The sequence below is a fragment of the Spea bombifrons genome, chromosome 7, assembly GCF_027358695.1.
Source record: "Spea bombifrons isolate aSpeBom1 chromosome 7, aSpeBom1.2.pri, whole genome shotgun sequence".
NCBI lineage: Eukaryota > Metazoa > Chordata > Amphibia > Anura > Pelobatidae > Spea > Spea bombifrons.
Window position 1 is genome coordinate 36,479,922 of NC_071093.1, and position 26,278 is coordinate 36,506,199.

The window sequence follows — 26,278 nt, forward strand, 5'->3', positions numbered from 1 at the left end:
ACATTGATTGGACAAAAAACAAATGTTCCTTAAATGAAAATGGAACAGCCTCCCAGTAGAAGTGGTAGAAGCTAATACGGTGAATCTAAACCTGTATGCAATAGGCATAAATCTAATCTCTACTTAATGAACATATAGCTGCCATGAACCAAATTATTCAGGGGAAATTGCAGACTAGATGAACCGAATGCTGTCAAATACCATATTCCTATAAATAAAAATGACAAACGATATTTATTGAATCACAGTGTTTAATTTAACATAGATTTAATTTATCATTGGTGTGCATGTTAATAAAGTTGAGTTTTTACATTTCTTATCTTGTTGTAAAGTATACCATCCTATGCGGAGGGGGATCCCATTTAGACTTATTCACTAAGTTTGAAGGTAAGAGGAAAATTTTAACACATTTATCAGCATATTAATGAATGCTTGGTGCAGGGCCGGTTCACCCCTCCATGCAAGGGAATCTCACAAGAGATGGCTCCACAAAATAACTCTTTTTTACCGATTATTACGTTATAACTCTGTTTATTATATTACTGCCTATGTGGTATCACTCCAGCATTTAAACCATGACCTTCTCTGTCTAACTGGCAGTCAGTTCCCTACATTAAATCAGAATAATTTTATCGCCGACTATTCCTGTGCACTTCCCACTGTGCATAATCTAATCAACAAACCCCCTGCTTCTTCATTCTTATTAAAAGTTGTTTGCTTTACAGATCAAGCCTAATACGCGAATCACTTTCCTTGACCTTAGTATGAAATGACATCAAAAACTCAAATCCATAGAATGCTGGAACAGATAAGGTAATTTGGATCATTAGTTGCTAGGCAACCACAATGCATCATATCATATTATTCTTTGTCATACAGTTTTCGTCTAGAATCCATTGCCTTTTAGGAATATTATCAGCACTAAAATGCCGTTTTTCACAAAACAAAGAACGGTATTGATAGCATATATTGTGATGGAGCTAGGGCCACTCCAGACAAAAGAAAATAGATACTGCCATATAGAGAAAACAGGTTCTTCAGTCGAAGCTGATACCTTTTATTGACCCAACACAGAAAAAAAGATGTGGAAAAACATTAAAAACTACATCTTTTGGGGCGGCCCCTTGGCTTGGGCCCCCGGGGCCCGGTCGCAGTCGCGACCCCTGCGACCCCGGTAGTTCCGCCACTGGGAGGAAGAGCACAAACCCATGGTTCATCTAGGGTTGCCATCTTTCTTGCAAAAAAATAACGGCCATGCTAATTTGCATAATCTGGCATATAGGGGGTTAAAAGGCATATCATGGGACAGAGTGGCATATAGGGGGGTATAAGGCATTTCTGGAGGCAGAGTGGCATATAGGGGGCCACTCTACCTCCAGAAATGCCTTATACCCCCTATATGCCACTCTGTCCCATGATATGCCTTTTAACCCCTATGGAGCCTTATACTATCCAAAATTGATTTATTGGCATAGGACAATATTTAATCCGTTCTATCGGTTTTGTAGGCAAATTTAATTGTGAAACTATGGCTACAGGTGAATTTCAAGGAGACATCCTGCGAGACTTTCTTTTTTGTCATTTATTAAATATGACTTTTCATTATTGACAATTTCTGGTTTTATGGATAGATTCGGATGATTTTAAATTAAACTCTGCCCTCGTTTTTCCTACCCACGTTTGATTTTCCTCTCGTGGCACATACCCGCTTTACTGCGCCCGGACTATTTTACGCACCGACACGCGTTATAGCTCTTTCCCATGTGAGAACATTTCATTAAAGTTTCTATAAAATAATTAGCGAGAAAATCTTTACAAAAAAAAAAAAAAAAAAAAAGCATTTAATAAAATCAATGCGCTATTCAGGTCCAAACACTGAGAGTTAACCCTGTCATCAACGATCAAAGTCGTCAAATGACGCGATTGGAAATTTAACAGCCGGCTACAATGTAATGAAGTAGGATGCTGAAACAGCTGTGATTTTCTTCCTCTTGGGTCCCGTCTACAAATTGATTTGACACGGAAAATGTCCCAGTAGATGCTTAAAAATGGTGATATTCCATTAATTACATAGCAAAGAATCTACTTTCTATAATTTATAATCCATTAGCCAACTTTGTCGTAGGTGCCTGCTATTACGGTGTGTGCTTTCTAATTTCGCGTGTGTTAAGAATTTCACGAGCAGGCTATCATTTAACTGTAGTTCTCAAATCAGCGGCGACGTGTGTCTTTGTTCCTGAGGTTTTGTCAAAAGTTCAGGCAAGTTTTTGCACTTCTTACTGCTGACAAATGAAGGCTTTTTTGGGATATTTCTCGCAAAGGCGTTCTAAATAATTACATTCTGAGCTCGCAGCTCAACGTTTTCTGTGTTGTTAGATATTTTTAAATATATGAGATGTTCAGTAAATATGCAAAGGCACTATTCTTTGGTCATTATAATGTATTATAATCTAATTAAAATTACTTAGTGTTTGTGGTAAAAATATTTTTTCTTCCTCTTTACTTTATTAACCAAGTGTTCTCAACAACTATAAACCCCATTTCATTGTTTGTTACTCATTATCATTGTTGGTAGAATGAGTCATATTGAAGAGCTCATTGTCAAGGGTAGTTAATGCTACATTTCAGAAAACTTTATGACTATGGATTATCTGAATGCGTCTATGTGTAAATGTGTAAGTGTATATTGTTAGTTTGCCTGTGTGTATGTAAGTGTATATACACTTTTTATGTTTTAGATTGTATATACATGTGTGTAAGTGCATGGTGTTGGAAGGGCTGTGTGGGTATGTATGTGTAATTGTATTTGTATGTTGTAAGAGTGTATGTACGCATGTACGTGAAAAGTGTTAGTGGGTATGTGTATATGTATGTATGTTTATGGTGTTAGAGTGGCTGTGTTTATGTAAGTGTTCGTGTAGAGCTGCCCTTGACCATTCTAATTCATTCTAATACCCAACTAAAATCATTATCACCCAACCATCATATTCATACCCCCCATGATCATATTTCTCCCCATCATCATTTCTATCCCAAACCATTGTCACCCTATTTTGCACCAAAATCACCCCCTCCCTCATCATTCTGCCTAACATAAACACAACTTCTCGTCATCTTATAACCTGCTCTGGTCAGGAAGTCTAAGCTGTTATATTTTCTCTAACATCGTTTCTCCCTGCAGCTACACCTCCATTCTCCATCAATTCTTTATAGTTATAGTTCCAGGGCTTTCTTTCTGCTAATAATGCCTCTAGCTTTACAACCCAGCACCCAAAAATAGGTACTCTTAAGTCCCTCTCTTCTTTTACGACTGACAGACGAGTGCCTAATGCTGTATTGGGATATGCATTGGGATTTGTATATCCTACATAACTTTGCTCAAACCGCTAATAATATGATCCAGTGACCACAGGTAGCATGTAGAACTTTTAATAAGATGTATTTTTTAGCTATTCCACTTATGCCGTTCCCAAGCAACAAGCAGGTACATTAGGTTTCTACAGTAGGAGTCATGACACATACATTACACCCAATTTATGTTCTTTGTCTCCATCTACGCACTTACCTATTTTAATCATCCAGTTCTATACATCAAACTGCTGTTCGCTTCTTTTGGATGCCTAAAATCTTAATAGCCTATTTTAATAGCTTGGTCTGTTAAAGATTTTTCTACTTAAGCGTCTTTGAATATAGTCCAATTTTTCCAATAAAAGCATCGGACGCATAATGTCGTTTTGTACAAATTCACAAAGCAATTGTTTAGTGCTTTTGCCAACTGATAAGGGACGTAGATGTGATGGGCTTACAGTATAGTGAGTGCTAATTACTATTGGAATTGAAAAATCTATAATGTTATTGTAACCTTTAGCCATCAAAGGGCCAGCTGAGAGACTAATCTGGATGGGAGGAAATACAGAGCATTTAAATATGAATGTGCACCGGGTGACTGTGACTATGCTTCCTCTGCTTAAAGTGGCCTTCAATTGACAGTTTGGGCAAAATAATAATGGAAACCAGTCGAGTCCTTCATGTTACCTTAGTTTTTTTGTTTTTCAGGGTCATGCCAGGTTGATTCTTTTGCAGCCAGATTCCCTACGGAGGTAACATGTGAAGGACATCACTGGCTTTCCATTATTACTTTGCCCAACATTAGAACATATGGGGCATCAGTAATGCCATTCACAATGTGTTCTTTATACCACAAGTGAAGAATAGATGTCCCAGAGCTCAGCATGGTTTATCTTGATGGACTTGTGTCTCTTTCATCTGAAATTATTACGCTATGTTATGTAATAAAACCAAGTATTACTTATCTTTAAAAGTTCACAAACTGAAGACATAAATGACTAGAGATGCATAAACCGGGAGCTGGCTGTATTGCTGCATTATTGACGAACATTCTTCAAAACAGTGTTGGGGAGAAGCAGGTAGCAGCCAGGCGGTAGTATATCAGTTAGCATGCGTTATATTCATTAGACTGATACAAGATACATGTTCTGCTCACAGGAGGCCAGGGCCAGATTTGGGCCAAAACAGACCCTTGCATCGAAAACACAGCTCACAAATATAACGATGATATGCTCTTTGCAACCTGCCCAGTCTACGTGTGGGGAAGGCGTAAATATTCTTTAGATTGACCTTAGAAGACACTTGGGCCCAAGGCAATTTTAGAGAATACTGATGTTTTGCCCAGGGCATGTAGTGCAAAGGGGTTCAAAACAGACTTCATGATTCAAATGTAAAGAACATCTGTCACCTTTGAGATTTTTATCTAAATAAACCACTTGAAATTACCTATACTTTGCACTTTGCTTTGTGGAAAATGAAATTACATTAGAAATAAATATTTCTTCAAATAACACACATATTCAGTCGTGTCCTGAAATCACCTTAATTTTTCTTGGTATCCTATCTTTTTTTACACTGTAGACTCCAGCAATAATGCCAGGGTATGCTAGCTTGCATCATAGATTGGCCTAAATAAATGAATAAATAAGTCATGGAAACCACGTCAAGAAGGATGCTCCTAAAAGCAAGGTTTTGGGAAGCTGATATGAATACTGTAGCCAGCAACTTTATATACCACATAGTAAATGGGTACGGACAGTAACCAATATCTTCAATAAAAAAGTATGTTTCTATCTCCTTAAACTAGAATATCTATTTGACCAGCCTGGTGCACTAGATTTGACTTAATTTCCCTCAAGAGGTACAGTATTATTACTAAGCTAAGTTTATTATTATGCTCAAGCCCAAGTCACTCAATCAATGTCTCCTAGAATTCCAGCCAATTTAATAGCCGTGGATGGAGAAATCCCAAGGATGAGGTGACCATGTCTCATAGAATTCTACTGCTACCACCTACATTTTAATACTATTTTAAATGAAACTCCATTGATGGCTCCTAAAATATTAAACTCTACGTGGTGTCTCCAGGCCTTTTATAAATCCAAGGCATGAGATTTACAATTAAAGATGACGGCAAATTAGCCTCAGAGGTTTTAGGTAAGCTTTGTGCTATTAGTATGAATTTTTGGGTTCATATGGATTTTAATTACAAGTTCTTTATATATACATCTAGAAGATAAGAGAAAGTATATATAGCATGGATTGAAGCATATAACCAGTAACCTGGAGTCCATCCAAAACACGTCTAGTTGCGGGATATTTACCACAAATAAAACATTAACACGAGAGAGCCTCGTAATAAATGAATATCGACATTTGAATGTAGCAAAAGTCTACCTTTTAACAGTCAAGTTATTGTATTGATTGAAAGTGCTATTTTTTGTTAAGGAATAGACACAATATCTGAAATAAAGAAATCTTTATATAACGGTTCTGGCAATCACAACAGAAATGTAGTATTTTATTGTAAACAGAATTACTCCACCGTAGCTCTGTAGAAACAGCAACACACAGGCTATTGATATTATGCCATATTATATTATTATCAGTGAGCTAACTCACAAGCAAATAAAACCCTAAATTCCTTGAAGCAACAAGGTAACAACAAGCTGCCGCTTTGCTTTATTTTACTGCTTCGGAATGATTTCCCTCTGGACAAACTCAAAACATTCAAATGACGGTTTGAAAAAGTAAGTTTGACAAGGAACAAGGTTAGTAATCCGACGAGAGATTTACTGTATGTTTGGGTCATTCTATTACAAATCTTGGGATGCTACAATACTTGCAGAAAAGCATGTTTGAAGTTCTATCCTGCATCTCAAAATATGGTAATTATATAGTGTTTTTAGGCGTCGGGAAGTTATACCCCATCAAAATATTATCTGGACATTTAATTTGACTACAATAATTCATGATAGAAATATAACGACATTGGAATAAAGTTAAAAAAAAAACAGAACTAGATAACTGATATTTTAAAGTATAAAAAATAAGGCTTTGTAGGTAGGTCATTGCTATCAAATTAGTGGAACATGAGGGTTATACGACTGAGAAGTGCATGTTTAAAATAGGTTGGGGCAGAAAAACAAGTTACTGGTCTGATACCTCCACAACAATTTCAGATCAAATATGCCTCTGTCCACACCTCATCCAAACACCTGATACGTGATATATGTTCCCAAAAACCCATCATTTTACAAGCTACATGCATCCCCTAACTACAAGGACCATCAGCCCAGCCAGTCTACTCCAACATTTATATGAATAATAAGCTTTCCCTTTCATGAATGTAAAGTTAGATCATTAGATATTTGTAAATTCTCTCATATATGGACCATGTTTTTCTATATGCATCCTAGTACTAAACTACTGTGTGATTCTACTTTGCCATCTTAGAGAGTCTTATTGTACATGCGATAACCCACAACCCTACAGTGACAGTAAGATAGGTCTTGATTTGAATATTAAAACGCAAGAACGGCATCTTGTATAAAAAAAAGCCACAAAACAGTTGCAATAAAGGAATAGATGAGAGGTCGACGGCTTTTACGGCCCATAAGGGCTCCACCTACCAACAGGAATCCATAACCAGGTCCCTAAGTAAAAGGTAATACAATCCCATGCATTCATTGAACTTGGATTTTTTAAACTTGCATAAATTGTTTCACTCGCCGTTGCTGCCAGGCAAGCAATTCAGAGAAGCATATTTAAACGCGTAGCATTCTCAGAACAAATCTTTCAAAAGGGACATTCCGAAGAGCGAAATACTTCTTGATATTCAGGACGTGTATCTATAACATTAACTAAATAACATAGTGAGCAATTATTGACAATAGCATCTGCCACAGTATGCTTGAATAACTGCCCCTTTGATAGTTCATCCATGATTAATGAACACATATTTTGCATGTTGATTGCTTGCACTAGCGGAATGTGTTGTATTGTAATTACATTGGAAGTTGGATGGGGGGTTAGTTGGTTCAAACGCCTTCTGATTTTGCTGTTACTGCTAAATGTCTTCATTTTGTTATTTATGGTACAGTGAATTCCTTTAAAAAAATCCATATGACCATTTTACCTACACATTACTGTATATTTTTGGTGTAGCCTACAGAAAAACAGTGTAGTAACATTGGCCTGCCATTTTGCGGCGTATGAGTAATATCGAAGCTACACTTAAGGAAAGATCGTGTTAAACATTTTATTTTCGGGATGCCAGAGCCCCACAATTACTTAGGTTGTCCACAAAAAAATTATGAGCTATTTAACCCTTAATAAGCTTTAGGCTATACAATCTTTCTTTCTTGAGAGTAATTCAGAAGTTTGATTTGTTAAGAAAATATAATTTTATTCAGTCAATGTTTCTTTACGTATTGTTTATTTAACTGGAGTGGTGGGATATGATGTCATATCCTAACGCGAAGGATAATGGTGTAATGGCTGGGGGAGCTGTCTATGGCCCGTTTAAGTCAAATACATTGCTACTACTTGCAATGTTGAGGATCCACTCATTTCACTCCACCCTGTTTGTAGTTGGCAACCGAAACAATATGGTGGATTGTTCTGGCAATGCTACGTTTGTGCCACTGGTTGCCATGACATTTGACTTTAACATCTTGGGGATTACATGAATGCATATGCTGTGGAAGTCTATCCGCAAAGGGGGGATTAGTGGTGGGTTCACAATATTTTCTTTTCTTTTGCTTGTTTTATGTTGTTAATTCATTAATAAATAAGGCAAGCAAAAGTCAAAACATAAAAAGTATAAAGTATACCAGAAACAATAATCCTAAATTAAAAACAGTTAATGAGAACCATTTTTCACAGCCTTTTTTTTTTTTTTTTTTTTACAAACATTAACAATAAGGATTCTTTTACTTATCATGGAAGAACATAACAGATGTGTTCTTCACTACACAAAGAAGCGGTGACTGTTTAAAGCACTTCGATTTGACTTATTTATGCTGCAGTTGTGAATTATTCTATTTTGCATTAGTAATTGGAAAATAAGAACAGATGCGAAGGTTTATTTTAAAACAAAATATTTGACTGGAATAGCTCTCAATGCCAAACGCTTGCTCTGTATATAGAAATACTGTGAGTTTAGCAGTACAAAACTTACATAAAATTCAATGACTAGCTCTATAAAGATTTTTTATCTATTTATGCCTTGATTTGGATTACGCATCTCATCTCCTCAGCTCTTTCGCCATTGCTATGCCCCAACGACAAAACGCACAGCAAGGCAAACCGAAAATACAACTGCGATTGGAAGCAAGTGTGTTGCCGTTTGCTCATATAAATAATAGAAATGTGGATGTTTTTAATGGAATTTCGGATGATATTGAAGGAGAAATGAAGTCTTTCAGATTTGGTTCACTCGCTGGGACGAAAATGGGAGAAATAGAGAATGTTCAGAACAATCAGAAAAACTTGCACAATATGAATGTGTTGCTCTGAAATGCATCATGAAAACACGAGTCTTACTGGTAGGAAGTTTTGGTTTGACCAAAAAAACTATTATCTGAGTGAAAGGAATCCGACTCGTGTGAGCCTAGCTACCAAGGCCTAAAGAAGACAATGAAATACAATCTCCATACATGTATAATGCACTGGAGAATGCACCCATTTCCAATGATATAATATGGCTTTTTGCATCTAACTATCACCCATATGGCTTTTTAACATTGTTAAATCCATGTATTATATACAGCTTGTATTTCCTTATTTATTGTATTTAGTTTGCTTAAAAGTAAGGACTTTTTTTATCTCAATCTTTACAAATAGGTATTAACGTAGCTCAGCTGAGAACGGACAGTATTTTCATACCCTGCCCCCCAGTGCGTTCTTGCTTCGAAAAATTTAACATTTTTGCTTGCTTGGGACTATTCTAAACAAAACATATCTATCGGTATATCAGTCTAACCCCACCACAAGGGCAGCCTGAAACAGAAACAATAGATTTTTGCCAAAAAATTCAAATAAGAAAAAAAAAGATAAGCAAAAAAAGAAAGTAACAAAAACATACCAGCAGCTTTGATAAAGTGCCTTTGGTGCTGAAAATGTTGTTGTTTTTGTTACTTTCTTTTTTTTTTGCTTTATATTTTGATATTATACATTTTAATACAGGACTACGATCCCCAATAATGGCATTGTTATATTTCAATAAAACATGGTTGGACTGTTTCATCTCCATGGAGTGCCACCGCCACATTTTCTGTCTTGCTTTGTAGTTGGAGAGGACGCTCCACTTGAGCTTGAGCACCCTTGGAGAGACTTTCGCCCGCCATTCAATCAATGCATGGTGTGAGCTGGCGTTCTATTTGATCACTTTGGGAGAATGCCAAGAGATTCAAAGAGGATTGCAAACAGACAATGTTCTTAGAGGCTGCCTTGAAGTGCATCTTCGCTTGGGAGAACGCCTTGGGAGAGGCTGAAACGTATGTCTGTATGTATTTGTTTCGCTTGTGCAAATTAAATTTGCTGTGTATTTCAGGGTTGCCCTTGTAGTGCGAAGAGACTGATGCCCTGATGAAGATTGTTCTCTGTAATGGTGCAAATGAGCCACCATTTTCCCAAGTGGGGAGTCACTGTAGGGCAGGCTATTAAGTTTCTGTCAGTTTCCGGTTGAGTTGGTCTCATACATGAACCCATTTTCTACCTTTGAGGATCTCTTTGGGTTTACCCTTAGTATAATGGTGAGACCAGACATGGACGTCCTTGCTCACCTACACCCACGGGTATATCATGTGACTCTGCTAATAAGACCTTTGAAGGCTGAAAGATATATCTGCAGTTGTTAGTTTGCCTCGTGTTTCTGTAATTGACTGGAAGCATTAAGTTAATACATTGATGGAAATGTAGTTTCATTGTGATCGCAAAAAAAAAAGCTAAAATTTGAGATCTACCGGTGGCCGGTTGTTAAGGTGCTTCAACTTTGCATTTGTCTAATATCTTTTTGTAGGCGATTTTAAGTGGTCGAAACCTTGAACAGCTTAATTAAGAATACTGAATGATAGAATGTTGGATACGAGAAAGTGACAGATACTGTAACTAGAAGGAATTCATCCAAGGTTATTTTGTACTTGAGAGTATACGTTTAATAGAAGAGTGAAGGCTACAAAAATTAAGAGGATGGATAACAAGAGAAATGACTGGCAAGGTAGGAGGGCAATGGATAGACATTCTGGGGGGGGTTACATGGTCGCTGCACAAAGTAGCACTGGGGAGACTTAAATGTTTTAGCTTACTGATACTCGCACATTTTACTTTTTTAAACTCTTTAACACTTTGATATGTAACAAATGCTTAAATAACACCGCGGCTTCAAATTGTGTCTGAAAATCACAAATCATTTTAGATAGAAAGAAATCCATATTGTATTCTAATGTTTCATAAGGCTGCAGGTAACACTCAGTCTGCAGATTCTTCTTCATGTACGTTTATCCGCCGCCATATTAATTTATTCAGTTTGAACAACGAAAACGCAACATTCGTGTTCGTTGTTCTCCCGAATGCACAAGTCTAGGATCAAGGCTGTGTTACTTAGGATTCTATGTATAACAACTTAGATTTCTAAAGTAAAAAGTCATCTATGCAGCATTTAGCGCATTGCTAAACCCTTTTGGAACTTCTTTTATGGTTCAGTTAATGCACTGGACCGGACTGAACATTGCATGTTCTCTGAAAACTGTCGCCTTACTTTGATGAGAAGAAACAAAAGGGCATATAGAACATTTCCAAAATATTTTCAGCCGTCATTTCTCTTGCTAGATTACAGGGAAGAAGAAGAAGTTACTGACATTGCTGTATTTTTTTAGCGGAAATAAAACTATGACATTTTGAGGTAGATTTACTTTATTGTAAAAGCGAACAAAAGATGCCCAATGCGATTGTGTCCTAATGGAACGATTTACTGGCCAACAAATGGTTTCCAACGTTACCCCCCAATTTTGCCTGTCCTATAAACTCTGCTTATTGCTGCTGATATACTCTATGTTATACATGTGGGGTCATTGGGATGATGGCACATATGTTTGCTTCACCAGCATATTTGGAAATAGATCAGTAAGCTGCTAATAGAGTGCCAAAGGCTTTGACAGATGACTGTGGCTTTCGAAGCACCCCGGGGACAGCAAATCAGCATGACCTTGTAATTCAACACTGATGTCAATACCTTTGAAATGAAAAGTGGCAGAGGATCCTGTGTTTGCAGGGAAGAGAGAAGAACTTATGTCAATACCACCCATCCCGATCGCAAGAAGCTTGAGCAAGGAGCAAAAAAACAACATAAATTAAGGTCACAAAGATGCCATTTCAGCTATAGCTTAATCCTATTTCATCTCTCGGTGAAATCAAACAGAAGATAGCAAGGAGACTCTAATTACAGAGTCTGATCTATTATACCATTATTTCTGCGTACTGAATTATCCTTCGAGACCAATTGATGTGAAATATGGGACAATCTGTTTTCCAATTCTTAAATCCTCATTTATTGTAAATGTGCAATGATGTGCTTTTCATAGATATGAGAACAAACAACGCGGATCTTCTGAATTATAATGTGTTCAATATAAGGTGTTTGAGATTAACACACAAACCCCGTAACAGCCTGTCCTCCGGTGCATCCCGACTCGGCAGCAGCTCAAATTTTAGCTCTTTTGTGCCATTACAAGGGAATATCAGACATAAACATACCAGTCTGATACCGCCACCAAAACGCAAAGCAACTAACGACCCCAGACGAGCATTTCAGCATTCATGGGTCATGGGAGAGCAAGGAAGACACTTCTGGAGTCACCTTTCCACTTGGGAAGTGACCAGCAAGAGATACGGGAAGGGTGAAAAACCATGCACAAAAAGCTTCAGACTTACTCGCAGAGGAGCGGCAGCCGCTTAATAGCCCCCATAACTGATATGCGGGAATGCACCACGGGACAGAAAGTGGTTTTGTTACCAATCAAGAGTATTTTTTTTAAGATTTTGTTCGACTAGATCTAGAAGAAATAGGTATCGTACTTCTCGAGCTCCTTTTTGCGTGTCTTGTCCAAACCATATCTTCTTTCTTTGTGATTGAGGCAAATAATAAGCCTTCCCATAATTATCAAGTTTCATTTTTTAAGATCATAATGTCAAGCTTTCCTTGAAAACCTAATTCTAACTGGAATCTTATTATGAGCAAGCACAGGGTGGGTTTGGCACGCTAGAGGGCAAATATGTGTGGGCCGTGGCGAGGGAGAAGGCAGATGGACTTATTAAGAGAAAAGAAAATAGAAATAGGGGCTGAGAAAGAGAAGTGGTCTCAGAGAACATGGAGAGGGATCACGAACCTGATGGGAGGGAGGCAGCAAATATGTATTGGGCCCCAAGATCCCTTATGGCGGCCCGGTTTGTCCATAAGGTATTGGCATCCTTGCTTGCACACCTATTTTGTCCCTATGGGTGTGGATTTTATGTTTGGACTTAATATTGTATTTTCTGGAATAGTGTAGAAGTTCAGAATTTTTTCAATCTATTTCAACAAATGGTTGTATACACATTCTCAGTTTGTAACTTTGGCTTTAATTGACGGAGTCTTAGGCCAGTTAGATTAGGGTTAGGTAGCCTTCTCATTTTACCTTCAAGGATATCAGCATGTATGAGTTCTAATTGTTTATAACAGGGTTGGGTTTCTTTATACTTTAGGGACCAATGCTTCTTTTCTCTAGAAAACGATGCAAGCAGAATAATATTAGAATTTAATAATAAAGCGTTTAATATCTGTTACATCTAGATTATGTACATGGTCTTGCTGTTAATGTGGTCAAAATGGGTATATTTTTTATTCTAAGCCTCCGGTAATGGTCATCCCAGTGACATCATTGGACATAATTTACTTAGCATAATGTTTACGGTTCAGAGGACATACAACAATTTGTTTCTAATGGGATTTTCTTAGACAAGCTTTGAATTTCGTATATAGTTAATGTTGCAAGGAAATAGCTAAGGACTAAAAAGCAAAAAAGAGATATCTGAAAATTAGATTGTATCTCACAGGACGTATATGTTTGAAAATTAAATTCATTCATACCGAAAGCATGAAATTGAAAAACCTCTAAAAAATACGAGCAAGGAAAAGCACATCGGATTGTCAGTGTATAATCACAAAAGAACAATCTAACCACTGATATGATCCTTTATGTGTAATGATGGAAGTAGTAGGAAGACAGCAGAGAGCAGGTTGTTTTTTACGGATGGTAAACATTCATTTTATATAACAGAATATTGGAGAGAGGAATAAATACAATGATTTACAACTTGGTAGCTGCAGGTTGTAAAGAAATGTAGAAGTTGATTAAAATTTGGCTTTCAGGCAAAATCGTGAGGTTTTAATGCAGACTGTCATTCCCTATTCAGAAATTAGGGAAGGAACATGAGCTGCTGCAGGGAAATTATTATCTGTACTTTATTTGGCAATGTCTTATAGAAGAATTATGTTCTTAGCACATTCTTCAAGAATAGTTTAGCTTTGCATCACAAGAGGAATATACTTGATATAGTTGAGGTATCAGAATTTTTTTGTTACTTGCAGCTTTTTCGGTTGTTTTACTTGTAATTCCACATATAGCCAACAGGGGGTCTAGAGTAACAAGAGCTATAGGCCGTGTTTCCATCTGTACTGTATCCTTTCTGTGCTCATTTTAAGGTTGTCAATACAGCCTGTAATTGTATGTTGGACAGGACTGAATAGCACACAAATTCACAGTGTTGTCTGCCAAAAGTTCTTGGAGCTGCTTTATTACCAGGCCCCATAAATAAAACATTTGTATGAGACAATGTCTCAGTACCCCATTTAAAATAAATACAGAAACCTTATAGAAGGTGTCAGAGATGACCCAGCCCAGGAGGAACCAGGACAGAAACCCTGCTTGGATACCCTTCATGTTCCACTAACTTTATGATGTGGTCTGGCCAGGTTTCCAGTATATATATACGGTATATATATATATTTATAGAGAGAGAGAGAGATAGATAGATAGATAGATAGATAGATAGATAGATAGATAGATAGATAGATAGATAGATAGATAGATAGATAGATCGATAGATATATATATGTTTAAAAAACTAGTATCCTTAAATAAAGTTCCTACATAAAACTGATATATTTGTATCAGAAAAATAATTAATTAAGACATTGACTATTCAGGAAAAGGGAATATGAGAAAAAAAGGAGATGATACTGAAAAATTACAGTGAATTACAGTAAAAATAAATTCTCTTCATTTAAAAAAAATCTTATAACTTGTAACCAAAATTGAGGTTAAATTAAGTTATAGTGTATTCTTCATTTAGTCATATTATTATTGTTATTACTGGAACTGTACTTTTCCTTGTGAATATCCTATTCAAGGATTTAATTTCCCATGCACTGAATATTTTACAGAGGTGAAATAGAAACGTACCTTTTTCTGTGCATTAGGAGTAATATGGACTTTGCTGTCTACAAGGAAGACTGACAGCTTGCTTCATAAAAAATGTATGTGTTGTTAAGTAAGCCACAAAGTAATGGAATACCTAATGCTTGCTTTGATCTACAGGAAAAATTATAGCATTTTTACCACTTTGTCAAAAGCTGTATGAGTTATGGTGATAACACCGATATTACCAACTTCTGTATCTAAGAAGTCTGCTTGTTTGATTAAATTACTTGCATGAATGTTTTATTGTAATTTTTGTTGTTGTAGACTACTATAGCACCAAGTGCCAGGAAATGCGTAAGGGGTCTAACCCCAAGGTAATGGGTCCCCGCTATCCTCAACCAAGCAACGTAATAAATATGACCATTCGGGTTGCTTCGTAATCATTATTTATGATTCGCTTCAACGTAAGGCTTTTTCCTTTTTTTATTTATTTATTTTTTATTTACTTTTTAACAGTAAATTGGGTATGCTTGCCTGGGAACTTCCTGCCGAAGGACACCTGGAGCTCTCCTTATTTTGGTGGTGGCCTCTAAATGGGACAGGGCTATGGTGACCACGTCTCCTGGATGGCCCAGAACAGTCCCGCATTTTGTGGCCCTGTCCCGGGTCCCAAGCAGGTTCATTCTGAATATTTTATTTTCCTTTTCTATTTCTTAAGAGATGTCCAACATGTTATAGAATTATGGCCTTTTTAATTAGCCAGTGATTGGTTGCACGTTAGCCTTTTGCTGGTTTTACTACATCCGGGACATTTAAAAGCAGGGAATCCCCAAAATGTTATGCATACGTGGAACTCTTTTCAATGCCCTTCCTGCATTGGAGGGGTTAAAAAGCGACATAGTTTATATACACTTAAGCTTTTTAAAGAGGAACACAATAATGTTTAATTAATGACTCTAGAGAGTGCAGACAACTTGGCAAACTTTGAATACATTTTATATTTATCCAATTATTATTCCACAGGAAAATAACGTGGTAGCAAAGTAATAAACCACTTGCTTTTAGAATTCACATAAGGACAAAAACAACATCTGGCTATGAAATGAAAAGACTTTAGCAGTTTCTATAAATTCTTTACAAAGGGGTTGTAAATTCAAATGTATTATTCAGATTGCACAAAGCACATTGACACTACCATGCGCAACTAATCTTAGATCAGGGGATGCTGCTTGCACCAAAAAAATATATCTTTCAGTGTATTTTATATTGTGATTTCATGTTTGCTTTTTAATCCGCTTCATACATACTAGCCTATGGAATCTCTTGCACCGCTCCTGCTTAATGCATAATTAAATCAGTGACATATCGTGAAATGCACCTCACTGATTGAACCACAACTCCCCTACACCCCTTCCATTTTAGGGAATAAACCTGTGTGCAGGGCCGGGCCGACAATGGAGCCGAGTGGGGCAACCGCTCCAGGCAGCACTTTTGAAGGCCCAAGCCCTATTTTTTTTTTTTTTTTTAAAGCCGAGAAGAGAGAGTGAGGGGCGCGGAGGGTTTTCGCTTACCAAGTTATCAGTACCCGCTTGGCGCCCCTCTCTCTCTCCTCTGTGAGCCCTCTAGCTCGGTCTCGGTGCCGGCTTGTAATGATGACGTCATTTCCGGCGCTCAGCATTATAAGCCGGCCCGAGACCAAGCAGGGAGACTCACCGCAGGACTGCTGAAAGGTAAGTACGGGGTGGGGGAGAGGAAGGGTAGATAATGGGGGGGGTGGCAGGGAGAGGAAGGGTAGATAATGGGGGGGCGGCATTTTAAACTTCGCCCCAGGCAGCATTTTGTCTTGGGCCGGCCCTGCCTGTGTGCTAAAGTAAGTACATTTTAAACGATCAAGATGTAATATATTGTGGTTGAAATAAACGAACTGGTACATTGTTTTCCTTTGCATTAGGAAATACTAATAATATGACCCCCTATTTTAAATGAATACTTTCCTATAACTTTCTTGATTTCGGTTTGTTTAATCAATCCCTTCACACCTACAGCAAGCGTCTGTAAAGCCTCATTTGTAAAATGAAATCTGCCTTCTCTCACTGTGACCGCATTAACATCTTATGCTGGCTAATATATGTAATCCTGATTACTTTCACTTGCTTTAGGCATCGAATTTGCATCTTGTCCAACTGATTTAGTCCAGTCCTTTAGGAGAGAGACTGATCAAGCACCGTAGACTAGAATACAAACGATCATACAATTCTGACCTTCTGATGGGCAGAGCGTTGCAAGTTGGGTTCATGAGCCATGATGGATTCTTAAAAAGGACTTTAGGCCAAGCAGTAGAAAATATGGATCCTCGACAGATGTCCATGTTAATTCCAGCCAACTGCATGCCCAACTTCAATGCCAGTCCACCCAGAAAAGTGCTGGGATCTCCACCCCGCTAGCATCAGAGACAGTCCTACCATTCATCATTTAAAAGTCATAGTAGAAAAAACATAAACTACATACAATGGCTGATAAAGCAACACCACCACATTCCTAAATCTTAAAATATCAAATGAGGTAAGAAAGCAGGCATATTATTAAGTAATATATTCATGTCCATCACATCAGGAGCGGCAGGGGAGCAACATATGTTTTCAAACAAAATGTGCATCAAAGTAATTACTCTCTTTGTGAAAATAATTAACAATTAATTTAATTGATTCTGTACATTCTTTGGAAAAAAAAGTAATGTATGTAACTGATTTACATTTTTTTGTATAATCTGTTCGACTTGGCTCATATATATATATATATAGTATCTTGAAGCTTCCAGTACTTCACAATAGGCAGCTATACATAAATGATGTGTTAATTTGCCGCTGAAGATGCAAGGTGATCTGTGGGAGTTGGAGCAGAGTTCCAGCACGCATTTGCGACACCCAAGCAGCCATGTCTATTTCATCAGGTAACAGTGAATATGCGAGTGAGGATGCGAATATGATCCTACAGAAAGCTTCCATTTTCTGCCAACTTGTTCCCCGGTGCTGGATCAGTGCACTGACCATTGAAGCTCATCATTATTATGGATTGGGTATTTTCGCTCCTAATTATTAGAGGATGAGTGAAAGCTAAACCGACACCACTGAGCATGACCCTCTTCACCATAAGATGGTCCACATAGTGTCCTTCAAGGTAACTTCTTAGAGACAGGGATGCTGGTCCAGGCTCTGACTCTGCTCCAGCTCCAAAATTCAAAGTGTTAATGATTTACCTTCATAATGAATGATAGGACAGTTCTGTTGTATGAGTAGTGTCCATGGAAGGAAAAAAGTTGTGTGTCATCCAACACCAAGATGATTTGATCAGGGATTTTGTTATAGTTATTGAGTGTTTTTTTATTGGCTTGACCTGAGAGGATGCAAGTATGGTGTTTAAAGTATTTATTTTAGTTATTTGATTGATTATACTGTTTATCAAATCTCACTCATCACTGTTGTAAAAGTTATTTCTCCATTAGTGGTCATTTTACATCCTGATCTAAGGAAGAGAATAAAATGAGCCCTGATCACCTTCCAAAGAGCTTCTCAGCTTACCTTATGTGACCTGTTGAAAACTAAAGTTACCTTGGGGAAAAAAAAAACACAAATACCCAAAATATATTAGATTTTTTTTATACGTCGGTGTCTAAGGCAAACAAGTAAAGTACGGCCAAACTCTCCCATGCAGTGAGATATTGCAGTACATTTTCCTGGCACTACAGTAATCGTGAATTGATTTGCTTCTAAAAGGGAACATTTTGCATTGCTCTTTCTTTTGAATAAATGGATTCTTTCTTTTTCCAGTGTCATCTTCCAGGCAGCTTACAATTCATTAACTGTACTGAGACCTTCCCTTCCATAAGCAAAAACCATCAGACAGATAGAAATATAAACACTATGGGAAATGTGTACCATGTGATACATATAAATGTAATATTACAAACAAATATCTACGTATTGGCTATATTTTATGGTTTTCACATATTTTTGTAGAGAATCATTATTTAAATTATATATGTTGTGCTTATAGATATACCTCTGTGGGTCTATGTAATAAGTGACCACAGACTATTGGTACTTTGGTATGTAGTATGCCAGTAGTGTTAAAGACACTTCAAGGTGGTCCTCAGAATATATTTATACAAATATGAAAGAGAAGGCATGTGTCTTGAGAAAATCTGACTTTATGCATAAGTTAGATCGTGGGTTGTGGTGCAAGTAAACAAGTAGGAAATGAGAAGGAAGCGATATAGGTTATAAAAGATATAACACATCGGGGTCTAGGGTGTGTTTAGACGTTAAATAAAGCCTTTTTCACCATGTATTCCAAAGTTATTGGAAAAAAATCTGTCTTATCTCTTAAAGATCTTAAAGAATACCTGATAAAAGGCAATATCTTGAAATTATTCCGTACGTGCATCAACAAAAGTATTTAGCATTCTTTGTGTTTCTGTTTTGTTCAGTAAAAACAATTGATTATCTCCTTCCTCTGCAGTCAGCAGATAATAATGATTTCCTTTGGATGAAATAGTAGGAGAACCATCCTTTTGTTGATCTGTCCTTTTCCAATGTTAGAGTCCAACATTGCACAGTCTTACATTGGGGCGAATTTGCTGGGACATCCACTCCTGGGTAGATTGGCAACTGTCTGGAATGGTTTCCACTTTTGAATAATCTTTCTCACTGTAAAATGGACTGCCAATTATTTAGAAATGGATTTATAACCTTTCCCAGATTGATGGGCAGCAACAATTGCTTCCATAAGATCATTGCTGATGTCTTTCCTCCTTGGCATGCAAACTGCTAAAACTTCAGCTTTTATAGAGGTGGCCACACTTGCTGATGATCAATTACTCAAAGGCATTTAATTGGCAGCATCTGCCTGCTACATAGTATCTTAATTCCCATGGAAGCAGTAAGGGTGTACTGCATTTTTCACACATGGCTTCTCCATTTTGGCCTTATTTTTTTTATATATATATATAGATGCTTGTCATTATGTCTGATATGTGAAACCATATAATTCAAAGAGGGTGTACTTTCTTTTTCACACGACTATATATATATATATATATATATATATATATATATATATATATATATACACAAAGATTTCAATGCTCACAGGGCTTTACACACTTTAAATATATAATTGGATAAAATCATACACTCAATATTTCAGTGCGCAGAAAATTGAACTTCAAAAGTTATTCATTAACCACAGGAATGATTGATTTTCAGATGCTATTCTGTTTCCCATTAAAGGTCCAATGTCCTGGAATAGGTATGTCTAATACAACAGTCATTGTTAACAAAAAACTTTTCTTTGAATCCTTTATAGAAATAAGTATTCATTAGCTAGTAATTGTTTGCATTTATAATCACTCAGATTTCACTTTTAAATAATTGACTTGACTGCGCCCATACGCAATCAAAGGGACACAGCTAGAAAACATTTTTTCCGACAGATAAAGAACAGAGTCATATGGAGAATAACCTTTCAAACCTGTGGATATTTTATACATTTTCCTGTCTAAAGGTGTCTTTATGTAAGCACACACATGAAAAACCTGCACTCCCACTGATTTTACAATGTATTGTTCATTGGCAGGTTAAAGAACCAGATGCAGCTCCTACTGGGTCAATGTTCTACAAAGGTCAGACAAGCTCTCATAGAGCCTGTCACTTGGCTTTTAAAGTCAGTGGGGATCAAATCCTATTAGTAGCTCAGATCAACAAAGCTTTCCAAGTTTTCTCTAACTAATAATTCAGAACTGTAGATTGGTAGATACGGTTTGAATTAACAGAGGGACCTTTGTGACCACATTGGGTGAATATCCCAAATCCCTTCATCCCACTTTCTTATGATCATGTGCTTTTTTCTAGCAGCACAAAATGTTAGGTGTACATACAATCTACACATCAACGAAACTAAATATATGCACACACAGCAGTAAATATGATTCTTTAATTGTTTTTATAGTAACTTCTCAAGTGTCCACAAGATAGTCCAATCACAAAACAATGAGGACTAACTCTATGGCACCTACTCTTTTCTCATGATAAATTTCCTAAACGTTCTCTGCTGATGCCCCTATTGCTTCCACTATTACTCTTTAACCCTGACACATATTGTCATAAATATGTTTTTTTATCTTTTCCCAGGATTCTCTGAGACATCTCTTTTATGTATGCATGTCCTGTTAGTTTGCAATCGTGAAAAGACCCTTTGGCAAATATGTGCATGCAGGAACATACCCTTGAACAAATGCAATCTCGATTATCTCTGGTTGTCTTTTATGTACCCTAACCTGATTATGGTTACAGACTCGCTACTCCTCACAATGCATCAGAAAGAAGCTTTAGCCACTCTCTGTTTCCCCACTTTTTCATATATCACTGATATAGTTAGCTACTGGCATTTCTCAGCAGACAAATACTTTTTTGTTATTCCTTGTAGCAAGTCTAGAATTCTATTACCTCGGACAAATTATGACTCCTCTAGAAGGAACTCATTTATACAGAGATTTAAATGTCTCACTTCTCCAGCTTACTGACTTGGGGACTGCTTGAACACTTGGGGCAAAGCTTGCGGTAAATTCTTACTGTGATCAATGACTGATATCATATATATATATATATATATTCCAAGAATGGAATGGATCCTCAACCACAATTAGACATCCATGGAGAAAATAGGAGCACTCACAGGACTTCATATTAAAATGCAAAAATATTAGTTTAGGTCATATCAACGTTTTGGTCTCCTACATGGAGCCTTCATCAGGACATTATATATATATATATATATATATATATATATATTGTATAAAAAATATTCTGGATTTCATTGAGTATATTAGATATCTGGGTGTGGTATATTTATATTTATTGTGTGTACCTGAGTGTTCTGTATCATATTACACCAATGATGGACCTTCATGATATTATACTATTTTAATATTTATAATATTTTTGTTTTGGCTTGCTATGTGTTTTTTTTTAGTTCTAAAGGATAGCGCTACAGAGGGCTACAGATCTCTTTCTTGTTTCTTGATTGAGGTCTTGTTTTGTAGTATAGTGTACAGGTGATCCATGGATAGAGTGAATGCATGGGCGAAGAGTCCTTGACATCCGCTGACACACAGAATTGTCCGGTGTCACTGCATCCCCGACATCCAATTTAGGGTACCCCTGACCAGGAGCTGGTATTCTTAATTTATAAGAATGACTATTTTAATACACTAAATATGTGATTAGCAGATCAGAATGATGGCGTTAGATAATGAAATGTCCTTGTTTCAAACTTTGCATTTTCATTTAATGGACTCTATGTATTCATTAGGTAAGATAAACGTCTCTACTCGTTATTTAAGCGAACACCGGATATACAGAAAAGGTATAGAAAAGGCAGGAAGATTGATCTGTCCAAAAGTTAAAGCAGTGATGTAATACATGTAAAAAATGTAGTCCGCTTCTAGAGCTCCACATATAAAATCATATTCCCCATAAAAGCATATTCAATATGGCGTACACTATGATGCTGAACGTTAATAAATTGTAGATTTAGAGCTTTATTGAAAATAAACAAAACATTTGAACACTGGGTATTTCAGCCAAGTAGATGTATGTCTAATGCATTGTGTTTACTTGCCTTAGCACTAAGTCATAGATAAACATCAACTTGCACATAAATGTTTTATCCTCTGCTTTCCGGCTCCATCACTGTATGTATATGTTTAAACAATTTTTATTTCAGCTTATAGCAGTTTCCATCATCAAAGCAAAAAATCAGTACTGGTATCAAATGCAAATAAAACATTACATTCTGAAAAATAAGCAGAAGCCAAGAATAGAAATAGAAGAATTTCCATTGCTTAAAGGTATAATTCCTTGACTTTTCCTTTAAAGGACTATTAATACCCTGAAGCTACAGGACAAGTTACCGGAAGGGTAATTACAACATTCCATTTAATCAAAAAAGGGTTGTTACATATTTTTTTTAGGAATGAATACATTCATATAATTTTATTTGTGGGGTATTTATGATAACGTAGTATACAGCAGGCACACTGGCCAAATGCTGGTAGGGTAGCATTATAACCGATTCTTCAGCACTGCGCGGCCACCGGGTGAGCAGAAATACGCAACCCTGCAAATGTACGCAACCTCGACGGCCACACGTACAGAAGTAGGGCCAACATGTTATCCCCAGTTACGCCCTGACTAATATAGATAACTATATATATAGTTAATTTGGTTGAAAAAAGACATAGTCCATCAAGTTCAACCATTCCACAAACCCATGTTAGTAGATGAAACAGTAGATACCAACACAGAAACATATGCTGCAATGCATGTGAACTACTTTGATTTTGCAAAAAACATTTTCAATAGCACCGGTTGCAAAAAATATACTATTTGTTTCTGAATAACAAAGTGCTTTAAGGATGGAATACAGAGGGATTGCCGATAAAAAAAAAAAAACACCCGTAACTTGAGTAACTCAAGGTTCTGTCCTTGGTTCATGTCTATTTTTTATTTGTCTATTAACACTCTTGAAAGTGCTATCTCAAATTTTGCCATTTGAAGACATAAAATTATGTAAGCTAATAAACTCCGAACAGCATGTTCCCTTTCTGGAGATGGATTTTATCATTGTTGGATATTGGACAGATTGATAATATATGAGCTTCAATGTTTAGAAAAAGGCTAATACATTCTTTAAAAGACAAACTTATTTCTTATTGTGGAAACTGCCTACGCCTAAGAATTTAGGAATATTTTAAGACAACAGACTTTTCCAACTAGTATAAAATAATCTCGGACAGTGTCTGAAATTGCTGACCTTGTTTTAGTATGCGTTAGAAAAAAAAAGACCAAAGCATATTTGTTTAGTTTGACAAATCTCTGGTAAGACCCCACTTTTAGAAAGTCTGAGCATCAACACACAACAAAAGAACCCTGTGTATTCTAAACAACTCGTTGAGGAAGTGGGAAGATTTTAGTTACAAAAAAAGACAAGTGACGCTGAATCTATATACCTGGGAACTCTCTGCATTGGTCCCAGAGTCTCCTGGTGACAATTTGCTTTGACAGGTTTCTGGGTCACTTTCTTATTCCTCTTGTTCCGCTTTTGACATCTGGGGATCTTCCCTAAAATGTGTTAAAACGTTGGCCCTCTGGCTTTAAGGCCGAGCATGATTTAAGAGGTCCATGGTTGCTGGTTTGGTCCAACAGGGAACTTCTCATTGAAGACTTCGGTGGGTTCCCTCTTCGGGAGGACCCTAGAAGATACAGCCCCCCTTAGACTTCAGCTGGAGGGAAGAGAGGGCCGCGCATCTCCCTGTGAGAAGTGTGCTTGAGAAGAGGAAGACTGTTTTCCATGGCGGCCCTTTTGGATCACCTGCCCATCATTTTCTACATGACTGACACCTTGGGCTTCAAGGAAAATAAAAAGTAAAGTTATCCTGTAACTTACCTACGTACTCGCCAGCTGTGTTGTGTACAAAATATGCCAGGGAATGTTTTATTTATAATATATCAGCTTTCAGAAATCTTTCTGAGATGCTTACCTGTCAAAATCTCTGAAACTAAACTGGGTTGCCATGGTTCCATAGTTAGACCAACTAACAGCTCTTTAAAATTTAACTATTTAGTTACCTCCACAATTAAGATGGGCTAAATGTAATATTTTATGCATAAAAGAAGTTTGGACCCTGAAAATCAGCGATTTAGCTTAAACCCTCCGACAGCGTGACCTGGAGATTTTGAGGAATCTGACCCATGCACTTCGTCCATTTACAAGCACGCCATAAAACTTTATTCACCTTTAAAACACCATCACCACCGAAAATATTTAGTTTTCTTGTATTTTTTTTTTATGTTTTTGGTCACCTCTTATTTTGAAATCCCTTTGCCTGTAAATATAATGTATTCTGAGCACAACGTTCCCCCAAAGGCATTAAAATGGTACTAAATCAGCCTTAATTCTTTTACAGGGCAAGTCCAGAGCTTTTAATTATAAAATGTTCAACTCAATAGAGTATTTTTTATGCTGCTAGGATCATGAAATATGCCGAAGGCTTTAGTCGCCTGTTTATTAATAATAACTGACAGATCATTTTGCACGCTCCGCAACAAATTCAATCTCTTTTGGCATTTAATATTTTTACTCCTGCTAAATTTTGCCAAGGGATGAAAGTTTTAGAAAATATCTTTTATTCTGATGTTTAAAATGAAATTACTACATCCTTATAAATAATTCTTGAAACTCTATTTTAATTGCATGGCTGTTTTATGGGACTCCGTGAACAGTGTTTGAAATTCAGTAATGGCATGTAACCTTTTTGACTTTGGCTTTTTTTTTTGTCAATTAACAGCAGATTAATATTCCCTCTGCAGATTTGTAATTTTAGATCAGATAGATTATGTTACAGAAAATTATTTCATTTATATGTATATAGATTTTATATAATTATACATATAATTATATCATTTTATGTATGTATATGAACAGGAAGACAGAAAAGTATGATCTTTAGCTGATCTGAGAAAAGATAACTTTAGCGGATCACTATTCACTTTTCTTTCAGATATAATGTACTACATTTGAAGAAGGGCCATTGATGTTGTGACAGTTTATTATATATTAGTCTATGATATTGTAGCATTTGTAGTTTGCCCAAATACTCACTGTATATTGAATGTTTCGGCCAGAATAAACCCATGATGGACCCTTTATAAATACAGGACAAGGCGGACGCGATAGAGGGGCACTCCAGCCATCATTTGCATTAGAAGTTCACATTTACAAATGGTCCCAATTTGTAGTGAGGATGCATGTTTGTATAAAGAGTTATGAGTAATAGCTTCAGTATTACGCAATCTGTTTTTTCTACAAGGGTAATACAATATTTTAATTGGAAAAATAATTGCTAATAGGACAGAAATTAGGATGTCAAAGAAGTAAAAAGTATAGAAACACATCTAATAAAATGACATGTAAAATTTCGGACAACAATGATTAGCATATGGAACATATATATATATATATATATATATATATATATATATATATATATATATAACCTTTTTTTCCTAGAATATAACAAAGCTTTTTATTCGGCTTAATACAAAATTGCCTCTACCATGCGAAAGAATATGTTAAACATTCCTTGATCTACGAGAAGTTCATCTGTGCATGAAACATCTAAAACCCAATGTTCTTATGAGCTAATAAAACGCGTATGCGAGTTCGGCACTAATGGTGTCTCAACCTCACTTCATTATCCAACTAATTGTACTCTCATTGTATGTAACGTTTTAAAGCCAAGAACATTTGAAAACTTTTTGGTGTTTCGTTATCGAGGGTTTCCATGGAAACTCAACCCGTCTCGAGCTCTGGCATGCTGTTGTCAGTAGACACATCGCAATTGCCGCACG